Raw genomic sequence first — 6,276 nt, forward strand, 5'->3', positions numbered from 1 at the left:
ACATATATTCTCTATTCCTCACAAAATTCACTCCTTCAGAAGTGTTCTATGTGGTTACCCATCTTTGATTTTGGTGGGCATGTAACAGCACTGGGCTCTGCCTTCTGGGCTGAAATATTGTAGATCACCTTGATATAATTTAACAACAAAAAGCATTTTCTCCATAAACCTTAATAAGTTAGCAGTGAGTTTCTGTGGTGGAAAGGGCTTTTTTTCTCCTTTGTTACATTTTGATTTATAGCATGGCCTTCGAAGGAGCCATGTTTGAGGAAAATAGCAATTCTCACTAATGGTTACATGCAGGCTGTCCTTCTCACAGAATGAACACAAATAACAAAATATACTAATACCATTAAATATTTTTTTGTATGACACACCAGTAATTAACTTTGCAAATTTGCTTTAAAAAAAAAACACACACACACACACAAAACAAAAAGCCTTTGTTGCACAATAGATCAATGGTTGCCAGACTATGATTTCACAGACTAGGAAAATTACCAAAATTTTGGGGGAATTGACATAGAGTAGCCAAATATTTTCTTTTGCCAAATAAAGACACTACAAGAGGAAAAAGTCCCCTAGAATCTAATATCAGAATTATTTCATGAAATAACATTTTTGTAGTCAGTGTGAGTTGATCCAGAGGATTTGCTGATTTAGTTTTCTTGGTTTTCTGCTTACATCCTACTTGTTCTGTCCAGGTTCCATCAGTCTTCTGCATGGGATCCTCACCCAGGGGCTGTGCTAGTCTTCTCTGTATCGTTCCAGTTCTAGCAAATATGCTGCCAAAGCGAGCACCATACCAATCTTTTAAATGATTTCAGTAGTGATCTCACTGAAGATCTGTGAGTAAAAAACTCTATTCTATGAGTGATTAAAACCATGGAATCTGAAACAGGATGCCTGTGCTTGAATCCCAATTTGGCTACTTACCAGTTGCGTGACCTTGGTTGAGTAACTTAACCTCCCTGTATCTCAGTTTCATCATCCTTAATATAGTAATATTAATAGTATCTACCTCAGAGGCTGCTTGTGCAGATTACGAGTAAAAATATATAAAGCACTTAGACCAGTGCCTTATAAAGTTGCATTATATAGGTACTTGCTATTATTGCTAAAATGTGTATGTCTGGCAAAGTCCATATTTTGTCCTCATTCTTGACTTATAGTTTAGCTAAGCACGGAATTCTATGTTGAGCATTACTGCCTTTCAACATTTTCAAGGTATTATTCCATTTTCTTCTTGTATCTCTCATTCTGGCTGAGAAGTTTGTCTTTCCTTATGGGCAACAATCTCTTTTCTCTCTGATTTGCTTTTAAAGTTTTTCTCTGTACATTTGATGTTCTGTGGTTTTATTATTCTGTGTCCATGTGTGGATTTAATTTCATTTTTTCTAGCTCAAAATTAATTTCACTCCCTTAAATCGAAGACTCCCATCTTTCTTTAATTGTAGAAAATTCTCAATCAGAAGTTACAAATAGATTCTGCTGCAAGTGGTTTTAAAAAACAACTCTAAATCAAAGTGGTTCCTACAAGATAGAAGTTTATTTCTTTTTCACATAGATGAGGCTCTCCAGGTGGTGTTTGATAGTGTCAGGGGCTCAGGGACCCTTTTATTTTATTGTTCCACCATTCATTCTCAGCAAGTAGATTCTCTAATCAAACTTAAATCATACCGTCTGCATTTGAGCTACTAGGAAAGAAAAAGTAGAGAGAAAAATCCTACTTCTTTAAGGACATTTCTGGAAGTTGAACATGCTGTTTTGGTTACATTCTAGAACACAGTCATATAGCCAATCCAGGTATAAGGTAAACTGGGAAATATTGTCTTTATTCTGGGCAGCCTAGTTCTTAGCTAAAAATGGGTGATTCTATGAAAAAGGCAGAGGGGGAGACTGGTTATTGGGAACAGGTAGCAGTCTCTATCATAGCCGTTTTTGTTGCAGATTTCTCTCATATTCCCTCTATTGTGTCCTTCTGGAACACTTAGTAATGTTCTATTTTCTCTGTGCCTCTTTCTTTTTAATATTTCTTTTTTATCTTTTTGTGTTTCATTCTGTGAGATTTCAACTTTGCCTTCCAACTTTCTTTTAAGCTATGTTTAGTCTACTAAGTTTTTAAATACTTTTTTTAATCTACTAAGTTTTAAAAAAATGATTTACTTTTTATCTTTGGAATTTATATAGCTTATATCCCCCCCTGAAATATGCCTCTTATTTTTTATGCTGTTCTGGTTTTTCTGTATAGTTTTTATTCCTTTATGTCCAGAATCATTTAAGCTTACTTACTTTATAGTCTCTTTGCTCTGTTGTCTGTAATTCTCAGGGCATGAATTGTGCTAACTCCCTCCCCTGGAAGATAGGTGATTTCCATCTCATCTTTAGGTATTTCTTTCTACCGTGTCTCATGTCCCCAGGGTTGTGGAGTGTGACTATGGGGCAGTAGTGTATTTGTCTATACTAGTGTCCTCTGGGTTTCTCTGATTCTTCTGGATCTTTGATTCTCAGGTTTTTCTGTTGCCACCTTGGTTTGCGTTTTCTGTGCTACTACTCAGGAATTCACCTGTGGCTCCTACTTTGTGCACAACTTAGTTCGGAAAGTGTGTTGTCTGGGAGGTAATCAGTTTGCTTCATCCCCTAATTCTCAGGCTAATGGGAGAGAGATTCTAGAATCCTTTTCACAACAGCTGAGCTCCAGCTCCATTGCACGTGGGGCCTCAACTCCCATTGTAGCTCCTAAGCTCAACTTCTGATTGTACTTCTCCAGTTGCCTAGTTAACCTTACCTCTTGATCACTACTTTTTAGTGTTCTTTTTTCTGGCACCTGAGGATTTTGCTTTCTTGTTTTAGTGCTTGGTTGTGTATTTCGAATGTTTTTGTTTATTGAGCCTTTGTCGGTGTAGGTATGATAGGTGCTTCCCACAACAACTTAGACCATCATAGTGATAAGAAGTCTAACAGAGAGTACTTTGAATCCCAAAAAGCAGTAAAGTGACAATCTCTTAATAAAAGTTTTGAAATTGCTTTTATACTCCTTAACCTTGTTTTTTTGTTTGCAATGGGCCAGCATTGTCCTGTGCATTGACATTTGGGAATGAATGGACAGAGCACTGAGAAACTTAGGTTCTGGCCCTGGTTTTGTTGCTTGCTAACTGCCAACTTGAGGAAATTATTTAAGTTCTCTGAGTCTATTATTAGCTGGAAGATTGACATACACAGTATTATTTTCCCTGCTCCATAGGATTATTGTAAAGATCCAATGAGATAATAGATTGGAAACTGCTTTAAACCTTAAAACACACAAAGATTTATGGTATTAATAGCAATGTTAAGGACTGAAAACCATTAGCTCATTCATTAAGGTATTTTTTAAAATATTGAATTTTATGAAGGACTTTTTGTTTTGTTTTCTTTGGTAAACAAAATAATCCTCATCTTGGTAAAAGCTATAATTCTAAGGAAATACCTAATAAAGGGACTACTTGAAAATATTCAAATATTCTTGTGAAATTTAAGAGCACTATTTGTACCAATAGGCAGTTATAACTTTAAGAGACTATGGAATTCATTGTGGAGAGACACACCCTTAGCAGTTAAAAAAAACCAGAGAATTGAACCTGGAAATCATCACTGCATTTTGTTATTATGTGTTTTCTCAAACAATGGATACTAAAAGTTTAATTACACTTTGTAAGGAATGATAAACTCTTTTTAAATGCAGAAAACATGTCCTTATACTTGAAAACGTTGAGAACCACCAATCTAGCCTATGGTACTAGTCCACTAACTGGGCTGTTTGGCCCCAGACCCTCCATCTTTCACTAAAACACATTCCCTAAGACAGAAGGACTATGACAATTCTTACCTAATGTCTGCCAGTCAATTGTGAGGTCTATTGCAGAAAATCTGTGATTTACTAATGGCCACAGTACTAAGTTTGCAAATGATTTACTTAAAAGAAAATTAGAGAATGATTCACAATGGCAGACTGGTTATACACATCTACCACTTACTGCCCACTGAATCTCACAAAAATACCTGTAAATAGATATTGATAATAAAATATAGTTTAATAGCATTGGAAACCAGGTAAACCTACTATCAGAAGAAATAGATTTTTATTAAGTTCTGAAAGATATTACCAGAGAACTCTACTCTACTTGTTCTCTACTACCAGAGAACAAATGTTTGGAGGAACAAAGCTAAATAAAAGAAAAACCGAGGGGCGCCCGGGTGGCTCAGTTGGTTGAGCTTCCAATCCTTGGTCTCTGGTTGTGGTCTCAGGGTGTTGTGGCACCAAGTCCTGCATGGGGTTCTGTGCTCAGTGTGGAGTCTGCTTGTGATTCTCTCATTTTCACTCTCCCTTCCCCTCTGTTCCTCCCACAACTCATACACACTCTCTAAAATAGATAAATAGATGAAATCTTAAAAAAAAAAGAAAAAGAAAAATCCAATGCATGTCTAGAGATGTCTGCTGTAGAGGGAGGTTGGATAGAACTACGAGCTTAGAGCTAATGGATATTAAGAAGTGGAAGGGGGTCAGGGGCATTTATCAATTTGAAAAATTAGGGAACTGCATGTAGAGCAGCAAATTAGTAACCCCTCCCTGTTCTGCATGTGCTAAGCGCTGCGCAGCTGTGGATGAATTGACTCATTCACTAGGGCTAGAAAAACAGGGCAGTGCTCAAGTAGCTACTGAACTCCATGAAGGTCAAAATCCCATCACACAAATCATCTTCAGATCCTGTCTGACTCATATCCTAACCCTGTCCCAACAAAGTCAGGTGCAGCAGACAAAAACAGTTTACACTGATAGGGATCTGAAAATCACATAATCAAAGAAGAGTATACAACCAAGAATCACCACACATTTGAGGGAAAAAAGTATAATACCAAGAAATTAAGGCATCATGCTCAACAAACAAAAATTAACAGAATTAAGATTTTAAGCTTTATTATGTTCTAAGAATGATAAGAGAAACTATCATATCCATAATATAGGAAGGATCTAATGTATTAAGGAAGCATTTATAGATCTTAAAAATTAAAAAATAAAATTCTAATAAAAAATGTTTTCCATAGATGGCCTGGTATAACAATTGACATGGCTGAAAGGCAAATTAATTAGTCAGAAGAAAATTAGTGTCAAGGGATTCTTGCATCACTTAGTGGTAAAGTACCATGAAAAAGATCATGAGAGAAAAGTTAGGACAGATAGAAGATAAATCTGAGGGTCCATCATTCAGCTGGGAGCTGTTCCAGAAGGAGAGAAGAGGATGGAGGGAATAGAAATAATAGAAAGGCTACAGAGTAAAATTTTCCAGAATGAAAGAAAGACAAGTACCTTCAAGTTGAAAGTATTTAAATTCTACTACCTCTAGTTTTGAGGTTTAACCATTCTCTTTGTTATACTGCAGACTCCTACTCAGTTTGGTTTTCTTTTTTGTGATCTGTAATTTTTGTTTGTGACCTTACCTTTAGCAGGGACTGTTTCTTCTGTGGATTGTGGAAATCTCTCTCCAGGGGGTTTTTGCATTTGCATTTTACCAGCAGGACTAATTTTTATGTTAATTTTGTGGCCTATAAGATGTTCTGCATGTAAATTCATATTCCAAACTGGAATGTGGCACAACCTTGAGGTTTTACTTTCTTACAAAGATTTTAACCACTATCTATAGCTATAGGAAGATGCAAACTTTTTTGCTGTCTGCCTGGTTATACAAGTGAAGTTCTTCTAGTCTGCCTTGTACCAAGATAGGCCAATTATTTGAGGGTGCTAGCTTTATGTAGGTTTCAATCTATTGATTGAAACTCTATTTTGGAGGCCATAAGGTTCCATCTCTGTTCCACTGAGGATTGAAATTCAAGAGGCGCCTGGGTGTCTCAGTCATTTGAACAGCTGCCTTCAGCTCAGGTCATGATCTTGGGGTCCTGAGATTGAGCCCCGCATCAGGCTCCCTGCTTAGCAGGGAGCCTGCTTCTCCTTCTCCTGCTCCCCCTGCTTGTGCTCTCTCTCTCTCTCTCTATTAAATAAATAAATAATCCTTAAAAAACTTCAAGTCCTTAGCCTTTAAGACCTCTTTCCATATTTGCTATCAAACTTCCCCCACCCTTTCCCACACATACACTGAAGCTTGCATTCTTTGTGCTTCAATTCTATAGTAGATCTATACTAAGGAAGATTATGCAGCTCTTAAAATAATGAGGTACTCTACACAAAAGATCTTTAAGGTGTATATTGATACACAAATAAGCAAGTTCTTATTTGAGAGT

The 6,276-nt window shown here is 36.7% G+C and overlaps 1 non-coding gene across 1 annotated transcript; it reads right to left on the bottom strand.

Moving 5' to 3' along the window:
* Positions 1–694: 694 nt before the first annotated feature.
* Positions 695–801, bottom strand: LOC112821753 (U6 spliceosomal RNA). Its single transcript, XR_003207534.1, has one exon. It is a non-coding gene; the product is annotated as a U6 spliceosomal RNA (small nuclear RNA).
* Positions 802–6,276: the final 5,475 nt, after the last annotated feature.

The sequence above is a fragment of the Callorhinus ursinus genome, unplaced genomic scaffold (genome assembly GCF_003265705.2).
Source record: "Callorhinus ursinus isolate GAN/ISIS: 27379988/994484 unplaced genomic scaffold, GSC_fseal_2.0 scaffold10, whole genome shotgun sequence".
Lineage (NCBI taxonomy): Eukaryota > Metazoa > Chordata > Mammalia > Carnivora > Otariidae > Callorhinus > Callorhinus ursinus.